Below are 21,623 nucleotides of genomic sequence, written 5' to 3' on the forward strand. Positions count from 1 at the left end.
AAATGATTTATTTAATATAGTATATATAAAGAAAGTTTGACGCTTGATCAGCCCTTGAATTGAAATTCTAATTTACTACCAACGGTTGATTTTATTAGTTTATTAGTTTATTGTTCTTACTCCTTATCAATGCTAAATTTGTCACATAAGGTTCATGCATACACGAATATATTGGAGATTGGATTGACTTTTGGTCATCCTCTTGTTCTTGATTATATGTAATTCTAGGTATACTAGAAGTTATAATTAATCCTTGGAGGTTTATACTAGGAAATTGGTTATGTGACTCAGATCTAGATAATCCTATTAGAATTAATCAGGTTCTTATCGAGAAAGACCTTTTTGTCGATTCATACTCGGATCTTGAGGCTTCTATTCTAGATGAGAAAGAGTTTCTTCTATTAAAAGTTATTTCTACCTTATTGGAATTATCCTGCTTGATTTATTCTATGGTTGGAACGGGTTTGGGGACTGATGGTGTGACCTTGTCCATTACTCATTTTTCAGGAAAAGTTACCTCATCTCATTTTATGGTTCTTGGGAGAGAAACATTAGCCTTTGTCATATCAGAGATAAACAAAGTTGTCTCTCCTCTTTGAGGTTTTAGAAGACTCTTGAAGCACAAATGTTCATGACCTTATACTAAATCCTATAAATTAAGACTGTTGGAATTGATCCTTCTTTCATGTCAAGTTCATGAAAGTGGATATTTAAGAACAGAGAGTCAATAATGTTTCTATCCATCAAACTCACCGTTTTATTTGGGTAACAATTGAAATAGACTGGTCATTGTCCTAGACTTGTTTCTACTGTTTCTATTAAAGAATCTTCAAATTTATTGCGCCTAATATCTCTAAGATGCATTAAAACAACAGCATCTATACCCATATCAGTTAATGGTTTAATTGCTACCTGGACACATTCTATGTGTAGATATTTGTATTTTCTGCTATGTTCGAAGATTGAATTTTTTGATAATAAATAGAATTCTTTCCCTATGTCTTGTACTAGAGGAATATTATTTTCTATAGTTTTAATTACATAATAAAAAACTGTGTTTATCCTTGATTGTCTCAGGAACATACAATGTGTCTTAAGGATTTTCTAAAATACTCCAGTCATCCATATTTTGGTTTATCTCCTCAAATCAAACTTTTTCATTGAAGAGATTATGTTTTGGAGTGACCTCGTGGGTCTGATTGTCTTGCTCAGTGAGCAAATTTAAGTTTCTTGAGCTAGAGTTTGTATGGAAAGAAATACGAGAAAATGATCGTAACAGACGAGACATATTATTTTTCATCCTCTAGTATCTTTGCCTTCATGTGGTTCCATATAAATGTTTCCATAAAGTTATATGTTACTAAGTTTCTTGGATTTGGAAAAATAAAAAATTTTAACTCTTTTTTTTCAATACAGTTTAAACATGTCTCCTATAGCCACCAGTATATTATGTTTTAATATTTTATTTGAACAATACACCTTAGCCTTACTGTCCTTTCTTATCCATGAGACTTATTGCTACAATATCATTTAACTAAAATATCAGACTGTTGTACTTTCAAGAATATTGTTCGAACACATACTGTTTAGATTAAATGTACTATACATGAATGAAAATATTTACTGTACAAAATTTCAGATCCATGAAATCAATTAACATATTTCCTTACGGACTATATTCCTACTTTTCCATCAGACTCTGATATTAGAGATCAACGGAGAAGGATCAAACGAACAAATGAGAAGTAAGAACAATAAACAAATAAGGTAGACAGAATATGAAGAAAATAAATGGTATGAAGACAAATTAAGTAAATATTCAAAGATTTAAAACAAAAACATTAAAAAGAAAATAGAAACGATGGCAAAGCCACACTGGATCTGTTAGGGGGAGGAAGAGAAGAAATTGAAGTGACGACAAAGCCGCACAAGATTAGTCAAGAGGGAGAAGAGATATGAAAGAAAGAACTTGAAATTTTATTAACGAAAGAAAAACTTACAAAGAGTGTTTTCAAGAGCTTCTTTCTCTACAATCTATCTGACTATTCTATCTCAAAGGGTGCCTCCCAATAGACTTGAGGACTCCTTTTATAGAAATTTTTGATGTACTGTGGCAACAGTACAGGTTACAAAATCGGAACTATGTCTACAGAAATCGGTAAGATTTATATATCATCTAAACAAATACCAAAACAATCGTCTTCGTTTTAGTAGAAATCATCATCATTTTCAGAAGAGTTGGTGTCTTCTTTCTTTGAGGAAGACCTCCTTTCTTCTTGACTTTGAAGTAATTTTAAAACTTCCTTTAAGTTTTTGGTGAGGTGTTCCTTGGAGTTGGATCCCGCCAGGAAAGCAGCTAGTTGGAACTTCTGATTGAGAAATAAAGAAGTCTCTGGATCAACAGCTATTAAGAACTCTAGATGGGCTTTAAACTAGATTTTCACCTGATCTGGTTCAACCTTTGAAGCATCAAAATGATTCCACCACTTGACAAATGCATGTCGCTGCAGGGATTAAAATTGCTTGTTGTTTTCTGTCTTGGTATACTTGTATTGCCATGAAAATATCCAAGACAAAGTAAAACTAGAAAAATATTTTAAATTTACGAGAATTCGTGATTCCTGAGAATTAAACATCTTGTTGAATTGAGCAAATCCATGTTGAACTTGCTCCGGATGAATTTCTGAAATTGGACCAAAAAAGTCTCACCATTGGAGGAACCAATTTGGAAAATAATAGATTGTGTTAGTCTTGAAGTAAATGAGTCATGAATGTTTGTATTTGTTATTTTGATGCCAAAATACTTTGGTTCAAACATCCATATAATCCCAATATGTGTAACCTCTAGGATCAAAAGGTACAATTTTTTTTTGATTTCATGTAAATTGGGTCCAAATTGTCTGGGTTGCATGACCTTTAAAATTTGAATTGTTGAATGGGTGTTTAATGATGGATCATTTGGGTCTTTGAAGTGTTTGATGAACATTGAGTTTAAGTCTATCAAAATAAACTCATAGAAAGTTCTAATTTTGATGATTGCAGTTGGTTTGAAATGGAATCCTAAAGGAAACGTCTTAGTTATAGCCTTGAAGAGATTTTTATCCCAATACTCCAATTGGATTAACTCATTAACATATAACCTTATGGAAACATTTCTATGAAACCAATAAACTTTTATCTTTTCCAAATATATATATATATATATATATATATATATATATATATATATATATATATATATATATATATATATATATATATATATAACTGTTAAATTAAAATTCTAATTTTACAACAACCAACCGTTGATCTTGTTTAATTAGATTATTCACATTAATCGTATAATAATTAGCCGTTCTAATCAATAAAAAAAATTAACATGTGAATTTTAAAATTAAAGAATAATATTTATACACTATATGTAAATGAGAAATCTTTGAAATATTAGATCAAGATTTTAATTTTACTACTATCATTGATTTGATTCAATTTATGTAATGAAAATATTGTGATCATTAGATCGAAATATTTATCTACATCTATGTATGTAGAGGAGATTTGATACTTTCATAGTCATTGATCAAAATTTTAAATTAATAAGAATCATTGATTTGATTTGATCATATTTAGCTACTAATAAAAAATTACTATTAACAATAGCAGTTGATGAAAGTTAATTTGATCAAAGATTAATAAAAGATTATTAATTTTTAAAATAATATTTTTTATTGCTATAATTATTATCTTTTGTATAAAAATAGAGAAAATTAATAAAATAAGAAATAATGAAGTATTAATTTAAAATTTTAAAATTATATTTAAAAATAATTATTTAATTTTACCTTCTTATTATTAATTTTTAAATTAATGATTTTTTTAAAAATGTAAAGTTAACTTTTTTCTTAATAGGTGTATTAAAAAAGGAATCTGAAATTTTGATTTAATACAAATTATATATTGTTTAAGATATTATAATGTTTATAATTACTATATTTTACATGTTTATTAATAGAATACGTGAAAAATAATAAAATAAAAATAATGTAATCAAGGAAATTTATTTTTAAAATAAAAATGTATCCTTATATAAAATAATTATTATTTTCAAAATTATATTTTTAACTATGATTTGAAGGATAATTTTCATTAAAGGAATTAAAAAATTATTATTACTGTACATATATATTAATAACATTAAAATTATATTTTTAAGTAGTTTTTTTAATAAACTATTTACTTAATCAGATTTAATTATAGCAAATTAGTATTTGATGATATTAAAAACAAAAAAATAACTTTAAATTTAATACTATTTATAGCTATTAATTTATAATAATATTATATTACCGTTTTTAACACTTGGCCATTAAACAAATACACGCATCTATCTAATTATAGCTTATGCAACGACCAAGTATTAGTAAGGAAACCGTTGATAAAATAAATAAATAAAACAATGGCACTTGGCTTCATGGAACACATGAAATGCTCATGATGATCATTTGGAATATTAAGACTCAAAATAAACCTTTCAATTTCTTAACCTCGGGTATCTACCGAAATGAATCCAATTTCATTTTAGTTGTTCGGTTGTTGCAATTGGCGTATTATTAGTATTATTGTTTTGAGATATAATTATGGTGCTAAAATTTGTTTCAAGTGTTTCTTAATTAGAATTTTTGGTTTGAGCTTTTGAAAAAAAAAAATCTTCTTTCCATCTTTTCTTAATCACGTCGAATTTAGGAGAGAAGAGAGATTGAAAAGAAGAAAAATAAATCAATAATCATTGGTTTCTCTGTTTTTGAATATTGGATTTGTTTCGAACTCTTATGAATTTTCTCCATATAAGTTTGAGCTAACTGTTTTTATTTATTTATTCTGGTTTCAGTAGTTTCTAATTATAATGTTGGAAGAGCTACACATCTTTCCTTAAAATTTGATGTGGAGGCCCATGCTTTATTAAGAAAAATTCATGGTGAGTATCATTTATCATAATTAATTCTTCAAAGTTCAAATACATTAATTTTACAGTGGCTTCTGAAATTTGGTTATACATTTACGTTTCAGTATTTAGATGTGTAGTACTTAACACCAATTTGGTATGACCACATCCTATAAAGCTCAAAGTAGAAAATGGGTATATATCATGGGAAAAAACTAGATTGATACCTATGCGTTACACATATTTATTTATATTATATATCTTTTATATTTTTCATTATTTTTTAAAAGCATTTTAGTCTCTCTTTTTTTTTATTTCAGTAATTTTCTTTTCTTTTCTATTTTAGTGGTCTACATATCGCTACCTCTTTCTATTTGTCTTTTGGTAAGCATTTTTATTTTCTATGTTTTTATTGATTTATTTAATATTAACTTCAGCATAATATTATATTAATATCTCTATAGTTGAAGGGAGAAAAGTAAAAGAAATTTTACATAAAGATAAAAAATAGATGTCAATAATATGTATTATATTTTTATTTTTATTTATAAATTTCATACAAATGTTGCATCACTATTATTACTAGAAAAACAATAAATTATAATAAAACTCAAATATCACTAAATAGACAACATCAATGATACCAGTGCAATTAAAAAGTAAATTAAAAAAATTGACGGTTAAAAATCTAAAAAATTATGAAATCATGAACAAAATTTACAAATAAAAACTAAAGATAGTGTTTCGAAAATTTGAAAAATTAATAAAAATAATTATCTAAATTTAAAGAATTAAAAACATATTTAAACCTATTTTAAAATGACTAAATAGAGATATAAAAAATTTACAAGTTAAGTAAATCCGTGCGGATTTAAAATCTAGTTATAATTATTTTTACAGTACTAATTATGAAAATTAAAAACTTGTAAAGTGGTGATTAGAGAATGAAAGTAGAAGGTAGACAAACTTGAAAACAATACAGCGCTAAAGAGGGGAGGCAAAAGGAAGAGAATAATAATGTGGACCCATATCTTAATCATTTTGGTCTGTAGCATGAATGCGACTAATTAATGATAAAGAAAGGTTGATAGTGTCACACTAAGCATAATTATTAGTAATCAAAAGGGGGGGTGTGGGTTTAGCCATGAGTTTCTCTTTTCAGACGTAAGCCCCCCAGAAAGAAGAGCATAAACATTGCTAGAGAGAGACGAACACGAATGAAACATGTTGACCAAAATGTTTGTGTTTTCACCCTCTTTGTTTGCCATTTTTCAAAGGGAGCAAAGCATGGAAGCAAGCCAGCAACCCTTTGGATTTTTTCTTGGCCATGTTTTGGGTGACATAGGGTCTCCAATAGATCAAACATAATAAACCCCATTAACAGTTTTTGTTTTAATTATAATTATAATAACTACATATGTTTGCTCATCACCACACTTGCTAATCATTTCTATATCATCTTGGTTAGTGAAAATGGACCTACAACCCCCTACAATAAACATTCTGTCCTTCAGGTCAAATCTCAAATTCCTTGTCATTAGATTAATATTTCCACTCTCCTAACCTCTAAATTATATTTCCCTCCTTTTTGTCTCATGCACATCTACAAGTGGCAAAATTTCATTGAATCAACAATATGTAGCTACATGAGCATGCACCACAGGAGTCTCTCCCATGGTGTAGGAGATGTCAATGTTGTGTTTTCCCCTTGAACAGTGAGAGATGTAGTGGGGAAAATTTTGAAGCACCTCTACTAAGGATGTTTTGGGTAGGGGTTGGGAATAAAATAAGTGTTGAATATATAAATAAATAAAAAATTGTACACCACTTGAGATGGGATGGTCAAACATTTTTTTTTCTTCTCCTTTGAATATAGCTTCGAGGATATTGGTATTCTACAAGGGGATGAATTTAAAACTACTGGAGTATCCCTTAAGATACATTTGAAAGCTTTCATGTTATGAAATTGTGTCAAAGATGCATTTGAATATGAAGGCCAAGTAGGAATCCATCTATTATCAATGGGACCACATTCTAAGCAAGGCAAGTGGGTTGGACACATTTCTTGGTTTAGAAAATGTTAGACATCAATGATGCTATTAATTCTGTAGAGAGTTATGACTAGAAAAGTTCATTATAATATTGCTAATACTTTTCAATAGAATACCGATTGCTGGAATTTAATATTACTAGAACGAATGATATTTTAGTTTATAGGGCACTTTTAAGATCTAGGAGAAGAATCAGTTGGATAGTGTAGGCCAGAGAGAATAAAATATTGCAATCTAGGGGTAGAGAAGAACACACCTGGGCTTTTTATTAGATTTGGTTTTAACTGGACTAGATTTTACTCAAATATGCTCTGGAAGTCACTAAGATCCAAAAAGAAAAAAAGCTGTGCTTATTCTTGATAACAAATAAAGAGATTATTAATGTGATCCTATAAGAGACAATTGAAGTGAAGCTAGGTTGAGAAAGGCTCTCTCAATAGCTGCAATCTCCTTAAGCTGGAATCACTTTTTGAGGGTGTAAATTTTTTCAATTATTGCTCATTTTGGCCTCTATTTATTTGGCTGATTGTGACAAGTTTTATAATGTGATCAATAGTGCTTCGTATAACGCAATAGCAGCACATGGTTTAGTCAAACATGAAATTATCACCAAGAGAGCCAAAATAGTTATTTGCTGGTGTATGCAAAAAGCGAAATACACGCGCACAAACACACACAGTGCTTCCAAGGTGATATATACGATTTATAAAGTAAGTCAATAAGTTCCATTAGGACCCGCAATTAGAATTTTAAGTTTGTCCATCTTTGAAAATTGAAAGTATAACAATATTAAAAAAAATGGTCATTGCGTCTTTGTATCTTTATATATCATTGTCAGATTTGTAAAATAACAATTGCTGTGAATTAAAAGTAAATAAATACATAAATGCTAATATTTTATTAAAAAGCTCTATGTTTTACTAAATTAATAAAAATAAATGATTTACGGACAAACTAACTAAGCAACTAAACAAAATTTTACGACAACATTAAAAGATGAAAAAATCGTAGAAAAACAAAAAATTCCAGACCCCCGGATTTCACATAGGATTTCAAATTTGAGGATAAGCACCCAATACCTAACCCTCGGATTGAGTTAAGAGTCATCGACTTTCCTTTGTTCAATGTAGTGAAATTAATTAGTCATTTTTCATTAATTATTACGTAGTGGTATGCTGATGCTTCTATTTTTTATACATATATTTGCCTAGGCAACGCAAGGAAATCATTGAATAATATGGATTCGGCTGCATTATATACATCATTTACCCAAAAGAACATTGAAAATGTACAACTTAACTAAGCCCAATAATACGTATATAAGATTTCAATGTTCCACCCTTTCGGCCCATGTGCCTCTTTTTTTGAACTATTGAAAGTTTAAGAGAAAAATATCTTTTTTTGTTGACACTCCGGATGGTTGGGGTAACCCTTTTGGGCCTATTTGCTTCCAAGTGATTTTTTTTTTACGGTTAAGTGACTTATTTTTAATCACATTATATGATGTTTTTACTCTTATAAAACTTCGGAAAATGGATATTAAAAAGGGTAATACATATTACATATTAACATGCGAATCTCTCCTTTCCCCTAGAAAAAGTTGTCCACATTTCATAGCTTGATTTCCACTACTAATAGAAGAAATTTTGGCAAAACAAGTTATTGTTTCGGTGTTATGTTAACATGCGTGCTTTATAATAAGAAATGTGCACTTGATCCTAAGCTTCCCTTTTACAGTTTTACCTTCTCACTTTGGCATTTGGGTGTACCAATGCCCTATATTTGAGATGTGGCTTGCCACATTTGATAAAAAAATTCAAATGAACCATAATTAAATAAAATTAATCTAACGACTTAAAACAAAAGTGCTGCACCCAACTACATTGAAGGAGTCAAATCTCAATCTCATAGTCATACCTGAGTTTGGTTATAATTCCTTGCAGTAATAAAATTTGTTGTCTATGTTTTAACTCCAAGCAGTAATATTGAAAGAAAGAATATCTTCGTATTTAATCTCTCTTTTACAAACACTAGCAACGGAAATTCTTGTTTCTGCTCAATAATTCATTAATTCTTGTCGATAATCTACTCACTAAATCTTGAATTTAATTCCTAAACAGATTTTTCCTTGAAATATACCTTCATCTAATGAGCAGGTTAAGAAAAAATCCCTTCATCTTTCGTGTCCTAAACCTTCTCAAACTTTGTAATAAGAACGTTAAAGACATGATTGATTACTTACACATATATTCCTCTTTGCAAACTTCACACAATATTCAGTTCAGATTTATTTATACGTAAAAGAATGATTGTATGTATATTAAAAACTTCAAGTACAACAACTCATCTACTTTTTAAGAACTTCAAGCAACTCATTTACTTTCACAAACGAAAGTTTACAATATCTGACGTCTTCTACATGCTTTGGGCAAAATCTTCGGGAGGTTGTAAATCACAATAAACGAGGACATCGTTACTTGAACTACTTGAGAAAGAAGATACGTGACTTGATATATTAGATTCTAGTTTGCACCAAAATTACAATAAGCACCAATATATTTAACACATTGGAATGGTCACTCTCCTAGTTAATTTATCTGCCAAGCTCCGTATGAAGACTGAGATATCAAAATTGTGTATGTAGACAGGTGTTGGATACAAGTACTTAACTCTGGGTTAATGTTTCTAGAACCCTTGAAGTAGCATTCAGAATCGCACGCCAATATTTATTGCCTTGACCACCCCATCCACTGTAGCAATGCCTAAAAGAAGTTACGGATAGTTCAAGAATTTGACAAGGAAGACTAACAACCAAGCCTTCTATTCTGTCTACAATGCAATACACCACTTGACATGGAATGCTTCACAAGGAGGCAAGTCATTCTTCTTCTTCAAAGTCCATCAGAAAATCAGTCAAGTTCTCTGACTCTGCCATAGCCTCGTCCAGTGACAAAGGACCTTCTTTCTTTGGTTTTGGCTGCATGTTCAAGGAGAGGAAGGGATGTTTTGCCGATTACTCATTGTTACAGATAAAGTATAAAGCATGTGAAATACAAAAATATATTTCAAAAACTTCTGATTGATAGTCATCCCAATAATAGGAGATACCAGAAAGCCTTTGATCCATATAAAGCTACTAAGCTAGAAAACAGATTACACCAGCAGAGACAAAACTACTAGGAAATGTTTGATTTACAAGAATATCTTTGACTTGCAAAGCTCAGGAGTACTTTTCAACACACTCCAATAATCACTAAGCTTCTCTTCCTCTCCCTCTCCCTCATCAACATCACTATCCTCTTCATCCTGGTTAATAAAGAGAGAAACAAGGGGGGGGGGGGGATGCTACTTATTCAGGAATAGAACTCACTGGACAACCACTGTAAATGACATCCTATAAAGATGGTGAACAGAAGCTCACATCATTTTCTCAAATGTCAACAGCTTTGGCCATAGCTTCATCCATCTCCGTCAACTGCCATATTGCAAAATAAAGGGTATCAGATTATATAATAGAATGACAGGTTAAAGGTAGTATTTGAATGGTAGTATTTGAATGGAGGAGTTGGATGCAAAGAAGAAATTAATTGTTTAAGAGGTTCATTATCTGAAGCTCTTTATAACTTGACACTTTGAGTAAAGTATGAAGCTCAAGTGAAAAAACCAACACAATATTAAGTAACTCCATAAGAATTCTGTTGTCAATGAATTATAAATCCATGTATAACTTTTGAAAGATTTAAAAAAGGTCACATATCTATGATCTATCCTGCTATAGACAAGATATAAGGATCTGATGATAGGTTGGCATGATAAAGAGAAAAGTTACTCTTACTAAATATTTACTTTGAAATGGCTCTTCCTCCTTTTATGGCTCAACTTTAACAAATATAATCAAAGAATAAAGAGAATTTAAGGTTACCAATAAAATGACAATTCCCATCCCATTAAGCAAAATTGGTATATTAGATTGGCAGAAAGACAAGTAAATGACACTCCTTGCCTCCTTGGTGCTTCCAACTCCAACCATGTCATTATTTATAAAGCAAAATTTGGTTTGAAGCTTTGCTTATTTGATATGTGAACTAAACTCAGTTCAGAACAGCCAACTAAAATTCCCATGCTTGGGTCTATGGAAACTCTAACCTCTTGCCCCTCAACAACATTAGTTGAGGGTAGAGTCCCCAGCTTTCACTTTTCTTTAATTTTAATCTTTTTGTTAAGTTTATTTTTATTTCAAATAAGTTAGTTATCTCACAAGTGACTAAAGGAAAAAAAAAAAAAAGGAATTTTGGGATTGCATTTTACAAGTTTTGATTTAAAAACAAATTATGTTAATATGTCTTTATCCCAATTGCTCTTTATCAGCTTCAAAGAAGCCGGAAGAGAAGCTAGCAATATAAAAGTAGGCAAAGGAAAGGAAACCAGAAGTTCCACGTAAGGCAATGAATGGTTGATGCATGTTAGTTTGAAATATTGTTTATGAAAGACATTATTCCTTTTTTATAAGGCTGTCTAGATATCAGGACTAAGAAGAACAAATTGATAGAACAAAAACATCACTGTTCTATAAAACCTTTAAGCTATCAAGCCTTCCAACTGATAACCTTTTATTAATAAAACAATAGACCTCATCCAAAAAGGCTAGCACCTCTTAAATTATACAAGAGACCTGAACAATGCAAATGTCTGCATTTCACTTTCCAACACCCAAGTTAAGGCAAATCATATAAAACTAAACAATAAATCTCTTCATGAAAGCAACTCCCTGTATGCAACTCATCTGTTTGCAAAATAATCCACTCAATTAGTATTATAAAGTTCAAACTTCCTTACCTCAATTTGTTCAGTCTTTTCCTTAGCCATAATCTTGTCAAATTCCTCCCTTGAAGTGAGTTTTCCTTGCTGATCATATAATGAAAAGAAGTTCAGAAATTGTGGCATAAATAAAATAATCACAATTTTTATTAAGAATTTGGTCTTGCCATTATGTAAGCCTGAAAATTGAAAATTTCAACAATCAGTGACAAGGCGAAAACATCATATATTTGAGAACAAAATTTGGCCACTGTAACTACAGTATGACACTTGTAAGTTGTAACAAGTGCTTCGGGGATTATCCTCATAGAAGCAACAAATAACAATTAAATTGAAAGGATTAGAACACAAACAAATCTAACAGTAACAGATACAATTCCATCTTACAACCAACAGGGAGAATTGTCTTACTTTTTTTTCCCTGAGTTAGAAAGAAAAAGTGAGACAAGATACTGTAGAAGTTAGAACCATGATATTATTTAGTAATGATAAAGTTATGAGGTGGATAAAAATAACCACCAATTACCATATGAACGAGGATAAAAAGTATTCAAGCACATCATTTACAGAGTAAGAAAATTTATCCCCAATTTTTTTTAGCACTCCATCCTGGAGATATGTTAATATTCATCCCAAGAGATTAACTATTCCAATTTACTCCCATTTTAATGAAAGAATGAATAATAAGAAAACAAGGAAGAGCTTAGAGTCAATAACCTCCTTCAGATAAGCCACCATATTTGGCATTGGTTCATGAAAATCTGGCCCCCTGTAGTCAATCACTTCATTTGGATCTTGAATATAGTTCACAGTTGGGTAAACTGGATCTCCACCCCAAACTGCAAGAAAGAAGAAAATGTTTTCAACTACTATTCTGAATTACAGATATTTACAGGAAAGTGAGCATAATTATTAGATAAGTAGATGCCAATGCATAAATTATCATGAATATCTGGGTAACTGGTGACTAGTTTAACACTAATACTTAGAGGTAAAAGCAGATGTCATTTAATAAAGTAACAGGAAATAAATGTAAGTCTGGAGTGTCCAGGACAAAACAAAATGTAAGAAGCTGAAGACTTCTAGTTAACTATTATGAAATTGATGTAGAAAATAAAAGAAAGAACAAGAAAAACAGACATACGAAGAAAAGCAGATGATCAGTAAGTAGATATAATAACAAATGGAAGTCAACTATATCCTTCTTAATATATTTTTTCAATTAATTTTTCTTTTTTTTCTTAAATACATTCAAAACTAGGTCCAAATAACAGCACAATAATACTTTTAAATACATAGTATTGTTTCCTGTGGAAAAAAAGTTATTAAATGGTTCTTCAACAAACAACACTAAATAAAGTGAAGTAAACTTAGAATCATAAAAATAAGAAGAATGGCAAATATTGTAAAAATATACATACACTGATCTAAACATGCAAATAAATTTAAATAGCATATTTAGATCAAACAGCGGAAATTAAAAGGAATTACAAGCGTACCTCCAGCCATTGCAAATCGAACGGGAAGCGGCTCACACACGAACCTGAAAGACAGTTTTGTTCTTCCAGACCCTTACTCACTCTGAATAGATGGTGTATTTTTTTTCTGAATAGAGAAGTGGGTTTGGTGATACAAAACTGAGAGCACCCCATCCTATTTATAGAGTCTGTCCATCACAGAGCTCTCTCAACTTGTTATCAGAACGTGAGATAGGAAGTTATCAGACGTGAGATAAGAAGTTATCAGTACGTGAGATGATGGGTACGTGATTTGTTACTGAAGGTGGTTGCAAATATATTTTGCAAAGATATGGGATGAATGTGGATGGAAAATGGACCAGATTCAGAAGTAACAAATTTTTCCAAAATAATAAAATATAAAGGAATGTGCAACGTGCACATAACGTGGGTCTCTAACATTCTCCCACTTGGTCCATTTAACTCAACATCAACCATAACAAGAAACATAATATATGAGTCATGGCGATAGGTCCTCTGATGATGAGTAGTATCTTCCATGTACCACAATATATCAAGTCTCTCAACACTAGCTCTCAACTTAATGAATAAACCATATGTTTATTCTATATCTAAACCGAATGATTTTTCTCGAAATAAATAAATATGTGCACAAAACGATATGAGAAAATATCTAACTGAATAAGAGTTTCATTGAAAATAACAAATGTACGTACAATGAAATTACATCATGGAACCAAGTCCCATTCGTACTACATGATCCTTAAAATTCTTTGGTGGCATGCCTTTAGTTAAAGGATCAGCAATCATTAACTCAGTGTTGACGTGTTCAATGACCACTTTCTTTTCTTTAACACGTTCTCTTATGGCTAAGTACTTGATGTCGATGTGCTTACTTCGACTTCCACTTTTGTTATTTTTAGCCATAAACACCGCAGCAAAGTTGTCACAATACAACTTTAATGGCCTAGAAATAGAGTCCACAACTCTAAGGCCAGATATGAAACTCTTCAACCATACACCATGCGAGGTAGCCTCAAAACAAGAAACGAACTCAGCCTCCATAGTGGAAGTAGCAGTCAAGGTTTGTTTGGCACTTCTCCAAGATACATCTCCACTGGCTAACATAAAAATATAACCAGATGTTGATCTTCGTGAATCAACGCAACCAGCAAAGTCTGAGTCGGAGTAGCCAATCACTTCCAGACAATCAGTTTGTCTGTACATGAGCATGTAATCTTTTGTTCCTTGAAGATATCTCATCACTTTCTTTGCAGCTTTCCAGTGGTCAATACCTGGATTACTTTGATATCTTCCCAAAACTCCAACAGCGAATGCAATATAAGGTCTAGTGCAAACCTGAGCATACATAAGGCTTCCGACTGCTGAAGCATATGGAATATTTTTCATGTGTTCCCGCTCAAAATCATTTTTGGGGCATTGACTCAAAGCAAGTTTGTCACCCTTCACAATGGGAGCTACACTTGGTGAACAATCTTTCATATTAAATCTCTCTAAAACTTTGTTGATATAGGTTTCTTGAGACAAGCCTAAAATGCCTCGAGATCTTTCTCTATGGATCTTTATGCCTATGACATAAGATGCCTCTCCCATATCCTTCATATCAAAGTTCTTTGAGAGAAATTGTTTCACCTCATATAGCATACCCTTATCATTAGTCGCAAGCAGAATGTCATCTACGTATAATACAAGGAAACAAATCTTACTCCCACTGACCTTCTGGTATATACAGTGATCCATGACATTCTCTTCAAAGCTAAATGAAGAAATGACCTCATGAAATTTTAAATACCATTGGCGGGAGGCTTGTTTCAATCCATAGATGGACTTATTAAGCTTGCAGACTAAGTGCTCACCAACACTAGATAAGAATCCCTCAGGTTGTTTCATGTAAACCTCTTCTTCTAGATCACCATTCAGGAACGCCGTTTTCACATCCATTTGATGCAGCTCAAGATCAAAATGAGCTACTAATGCCAGAATTACTCGAAGAGAGTCTTTCTTAGATACAGGGGAAAAGGTCTCTCTGTAATCGATTCCTTCTCTTTGAGTGAATCCTTTAGCAACAAGTCTTGCCTTATGTCTCTCAATGTTGCCTTCTGAGTCTTTCTTTGTTTTGAAGACCCATCTACATCCGATGGCTTTTACACCAACAGGCAACTCAACGAGATCCCAAACTTGGTTAGATGCCATAGAATCCATCTCATCCCTCATAGCATTATACCACAAATTTGATTCCTTAGAACTCATGGCTTGTGAAAACGTCTCAGGATCATTTTCGGCTCCAATGTTGTAGTCTGATTCTTGTAGGTACACTACATAATCACTAGGAATTGCTGTCTTTTTTATTCTAGTAGATCTTCTTAATGTTGTTTGGTCATCTTGCTGAGGAACTTGTTCAACTGGTTCTTCATCAGTTTGTTCAATATCATCATGTTGTTCCTCACAAACAACTCGATCTACATGATCACTTTCAACAGCTTGTGGAACTTCAATCACTGGTTGTCTAACACCCATTTTAACTTGAGGGGTGGGAATGACTACCAACCTATTACTTGTCCCAGAAGGTTCAGCTTCACAGTGATCCCTTTCAGAAGAAATGTTCTGAAATTGATCACTCCCACTGATCAAGTCATTTTCAAGAAACTTTGCATTCCTTGATTCCACAATCCTAGTGTTGTGGGATGGACAATAGAACCTATACCCTTTAGACCTTTCAGCATATCCAATGAAATATCCAGTAATAGTCTTAGGGTCTAGTTTCTTCTCTTGTGGATTATAGATTCTTACTTCAGACGGGCATCCCCAAACGCGTATATGTCGCAAACTTGGTTTCCAACCCTTGAATAATTCAAAAGGTGTCTTTGAGACAACCTTGGTTGGAACTCGGTTTAATATATACGCAGCCGTCTTAAGAGCATCAATCCACAAAAATTGAGGAAGCTTTACATTACTCCTCATGCTTCTCACCATGTCTAATAAGGTTCGATTTCTTCGTTCTGCCACACCATTCTGATCCGGAGAACCAGGCATAGTGTATTGGGCAACAATCCCATGTTCTTGAAGAAATTTCGCAAATGAACCTGGTGCTTGTCCATCCTCTGTGTATCTACCATAGTACTCCCCACCTCTATCTGATCTCACGATCTTAATTTGTTTTCCACATTGTTTCTCAACTTCAGCCTTAAAAACTTTAAAGGCATCTAAAGCTTCATTCTTAGAATGAAGTAAGTAGAGATACATATATCGTGAATAATCATCTATAAAGGTTATGAAGTATTTCGGACTATTTGCATCCATGTCTGGACAACATATGTCTGTATGTATGATTTCTAATAAATTAGAACTCCTCTTTGCACCCTTTTTAGACTTGTTAGTTTGCTTACCCTTAATGCAATCTACACAAGTCTCAAAATCAGCGAAATCCAAAGTACTAAGTACTCCTTCATTTACTAATCGCTTGATTCTTTCAATAGAGATATGTCCTAATCTCCGGTGCCACAACATAGAGGATTCTTCATTCACAATACATCGTTTTAACCCAACAGAAACGTGCATAGAAGTAGCGTCATTTTGCAATTCAATCGAATAAAGACCATCAACCAATTGACCACAACCAATAATTTCAGATTTATTTAGTAAATTAAAACCAAAGTCTGTAAAATTAAAATAAAATCCCAAAGGTGCAAGTTTAGAAACAGAAATTAAGTTTTTACAGAAACTAGGAACATAAAAAACTTTCTCCAAATGTAATTTAAAGCCACTACTTAAGACTAAGACGCACGTTCCAATGGCCTCTACATGTGAGCTCATCCTACTCCCTGAGTAGATGCACTGCTCACTTCCCACTGGCTTCCTTAGGCTTTCCATACCCTGCAAGGTATTAGAAACATGGATTGTAGAACCAGAGTCAATCCACCATGTATTATGATTCACATTAATCATATTAGATTCATAACAAACAAAGGCAAATGGTGTACCTTTCTTCTCAAACCAACTTTTAAATTTGGGGCAGTCCTTCTTCATGTGTCCTTTCTTTTTACAGAAGAAACACTTTGACTCCTTTTTAATTGTTGGTTGAGTCGGAATCTTTCCTTTATTGGTGCCTACAGACTTCTTCCTATCCTTTCCAGAATTAGAAGTAGTCAAATTTACCTTCTCACCTTCTTCCATTATCAATCTCTCCTCTTCTTGAACACACATGGTCATCAATTCATTAATAGACCATTTATCCTTATGTGTGTTGTAGGAGATTTTGAAGGGTGTATACTGTTGAGGTAGGGTGCACAAAATGAAATGTACCAGGAAGGATTCAGACATGGTAACTTCCAAGGTTTTCAACTGAGCCACTATGTCCCTTAAGCGCATGATATGTTCACGCACACCTCTCGTTCCAGTAAGCTTAATGGAAGAGAATTGCATAATGAGTGTGCTAGCAAGTGACTTCTCAGAGGTTGTAAACTGTTCATCAATGGCTTTCAACAGATCTCTGACCTTATCATACTGGTCAACTGAACCCCGGATACTAGCGGATATGTTGGTTTTTATGAACATAACGGAGAGACGATTAGATCTCTCCCACTTTTCATAAAGATCAACAGCATCAGGTTCGCTAGTTTCAGTAATAGCCGGTGGCTCATCCTTCCTTATAGCATAGTCAATATCCATCCAGCCCAAATGAAGGAGAACTCTTTCCTTCCAAACCTTATAATTATCACCTTTCAAAATGGGAAGGTCACAAGAAATATTCATAGATTGTGAAACTGCAAACAAACACACATGCTCATTAAGAAAATTTGAGACTAAACAAATGTCATGTTTTGCCAATGCAAATCATGTCTCAATATATGAATCTAGTGACACAAAACTTGCCTGTGGGCTAAAGTCCTACTCAATTAGATTCATCATGCAACTTTATGATAAAACTATTAAATCATGTTCTTTTCCTTAATTCCTGTGGGTAAATTAAGAAATATAATTTAATATTTTATCCTAATTAATCATACAAATATAACAAAATTCATGTGGGTAGATTTCATCACATTACATATGATTAATCACAATTAATATTTCTAATGTGATTATAAATTTAGTATATAATTTTACTCAATTAAAGATGCTGTGGCTATTCTCTAATTTAATAAAATTATATTAATCACTTAACATTTAAAAATAAACCTTGCATAAACATACTTAATAATGCAAATGTGCTCAATATTGAATCATAAAAATTACATGTATACCAATTCAAAATAACATTGCACGTATATTCATTCAACATGTAATAAACTTTAAAGGATTAAATCCAATGCATACCAGTATTTAACATAATATTGCATGTTCAACATAACTTAAGAGACAAACAATTTTTAAATAGTTTGTGCATAAATGATTTATCCTTAAGAAGTTATAAATACACGTGAACTGCAGTTAATAAACAATTAAGTTGCAGTAGCTTAGCGGCAAAGGGAGTCCTTTCATGCTTGTAGGGTGAGGGTTCGAAACCAGCATAAGGCGTTTTTGTTTCATTTATACTTCCTTTTAATTAATTAAAAGGAAAACAAACAACAAGGGCAGCAACGAGATTCGAACCCAGAACAATGAGGTAATACACATCACATTTACCACTAGACCAAGTCGTGCTTTGTTTAATATTGTTAATTTAAAATGTATATTAACAATTCCAACACAGTAAACAAAACCCACAAGACTTCGTCTTCAACCTCCAGCAGTGGTAAAAAAAAAAAAAAATATTATTACCTCAATTTCGAAAAACCCACACATTATATACATTTTAGACACCCAAAAATACGTTCTAAATCATAGAAAAATTAGAAAACTCACATCATTCCTAATTTTGATGTTATTTTGAATTAAGGAGGCTTAAAACATAACACCCATATACTCAGAAAATAAACTCCACATAGGAACGACCCAATAAGCAAGACAGAGGTACAAATAGGCTCTGATACCAAATGTAAAAATATACATACACTGATCTAAACATGCAAATAAATTTAAATAGCATATTTAGATCAAACAGCGGAAATTAAAAGGAATTACAAGCGTACCTCCAGCCATTGCAAATCGAACGGGAAGCGGCTTACACACGAACCTCAAAGACAGTTTTGTTCTTCCAGACCCTTACTCACTCTGAATAGATGGTGTATTTTTTTCTGAATAGAGAAGTGGGTTTGGTGATACAAAACTGAGAGCACCCCATCCTATTTATAGAGTCTGTCCATCACAGAGCTCTCTCAACTTGTTATCAGAACGTGAGATAAGAAGTTATCAGACGTGAGATAAGAAGTTATCAGTGAGATGATGGGTACGTGATTTGTTACTGAAGGTGGTTGCAAATATATTTTGCAAAGATATGGGATGAATGTGGATGGAAAATGGACCAGATTCAGAAGTAACAAATTTTTCCAAAATAATAAAATATAAAGGAATGTGCAACGTGCACATACATAACGTGGGTCTCTAACAAATATGACATAAATTGATTAAAAACTAAAAAATATACAGTCATGACACAAATATTTAAGTTTTAAAGTCAGTACTTTGCTTTATTTGATCCTCCCTCATTCGCATTGCTAAAGGATCCCTTTGAATTCAAACATCAGTCCCAATCAGTATGCGATACTCTCGGTCAGTTCCATGGCAAAACATTTCAATTAGCTGTGTAGTTTCATCTTCTCCGGTCTCTTCAAAATGCTTCAGAATAGCTTTGCCAGATGTGTCCCTTTTCCATGCGTTCACCCATTCTGAATAGTATGCAATTGGACCATCTCTTTCCAGTCTCTCTTGCTCAGTCTGAAGCCTGCAAAAATCAGGAGTTTTTTAATTGATCCAATTATGTGATGAGACAAAATACTACAGGAGTTGTCTTGTAATTCTTCCTCCTACTTCCAGGCTTGGCTCCATAAGATGGAGACATTGGAGAGGTTGATGATTCAGCGGTTGGAGCAGGTGCCCTTGCAGCCCTCATACGACTAGCAGTTCCCTCAGGCCAATACTCTTGGCCCAGAATACTCGCTCGGGCACCGGAAGCCGGCTCAAGCTGGCCGGAGGTGGAATCCAAGTAACTGTAATAGGGTGGACGCTCAACTGACACATGCTGAATTTCCTCATCATCTTTCTTTTCACACTTTATGCAAGGAACCTTCCTTCTATAATTGCTCAAACTAACTCCATGTTGCACAATACCAGAACCAACAAGGCACGATGATGGTGGTGTCTATTATATGAGGATTCAAGTTTCAACCATTGAATAACACAAATTAAATTAGCTCCATTTCACACGTAATGTAAATAACTTGAATAGGAGAAGTAAAAATGTGTAGTGTAATTCGTCACCTCACTCACTTCAAAATTGAATTTTTTTATTTTTGGGTTTATAAAGTGTAAAAGTAAAGTGCAGATAAGGTGAAAAGTTGAAGTTAGAAGGGTAACCTGGAAGTGATTGAAGGACAAGTAGGGGACGACATTGGCATGAATGGAAGCCATAAGCTCCCACTGAAATCTGGGTTTCGCGGAAATTCAAACGGCGTCGTTTATGATTATTGCGTTGCGGTTTCAGAGAAAAATTGGAAAAGCAGAGAGAAAAAGAGAGTTGCAGTAGCGGACAGGGAGAGACACTCAACTCAACACTGCCATAGTGATCGGTTCCTTATCGATTTTCTCTTTTTACTTTTTTCAGATGGATAAACTAAACTGCTCCGTTACTTTTAAGTGACTTGTAAGAAAAAAATGTTTAATTTTATAGGATTAATTAAAATTTTCATACATTAAATATAGTTTGTTTTTAAAAAATGATCTAATATTTTTTTTTTCAAATATTTGGAAAACTTTACATTTCATTTTAGTATCTAACGTTAGTCAGCATCTGTTAAATGATAATGTGACGGTTAAAGTATTACGTCATCATCACGTGTACTCATTAAACATGTAAGCATTTACGTCAATAATTTATGTTTTTTAATTTTTAAAAAATGGAAGCCAAAAATGGGAGGCACACTATTAATGGTGGTGCGGGAGGCAGTGCCGAAGCAAATCGAGAATGAAAAGATTTTCGACGCAAGGCATCATTGTTGTCGATGACAATATTGGGATTAACAGGGAGGAAGCGGGGGGTGTGCTGGAGCAACCTTCATTGGACAAGGAGGCTTCGAGCAACTAAGAGACGAGATTGAAGAGAAAGTGAATGAGAACGACGCCGTGTTGAGTGTCGTGGGAGGAATAGAGTTAGGAGAAGTGAAGAAAGTGATAGGTGAAGGCCATGACTTTGTGGTAATTGGGGAAGTGGATATG

The 21,623-nt window shown here is 32.7% G+C and overlaps 1 pseudogene across 1 annotated transcript; it reads right to left on the bottom strand.

Moving 5' to 3' along the window:
- Positions 1-9,248: 9,248 nt before the first annotated feature.
- Positions 9,249-20,996, bottom strand: LOC102660785 (protein PLASTID TRANSCRIPTIONALLY ACTIVE 12, chloroplastic-like; annotated as a pseudogene). Its single transcript, XR_005888864.1, has 8 exons — positions 20,766-20,996; positions 20,170-20,550; positions 19,874-20,138; positions 12,529-12,650; positions 11,830-11,898; positions 10,415-10,468; positions 10,234-10,299; positions 9,249-9,970 (listed from the first exon to the last, which is right to left on the bottom strand). The product of XR_005888864.1 is annotated as a protein PLASTID TRANSCRIPTIONALLY ACTIVE 12, chloroplastic-like (transcript).
- Between the last annotated feature and the right edge of the window lie 627 nt (positions 20,997-21,623).

The sequence above is a fragment of the Glycine max genome, chromosome 15, assembly GCF_000004515.6.
Source record: "Glycine max cultivar Williams 82 chromosome 15, Glycine_max_v4.0, whole genome shotgun sequence".
NCBI lineage: Eukaryota > Viridiplantae > Streptophyta > Magnoliopsida > Fabales > Fabaceae > Glycine > Glycine max.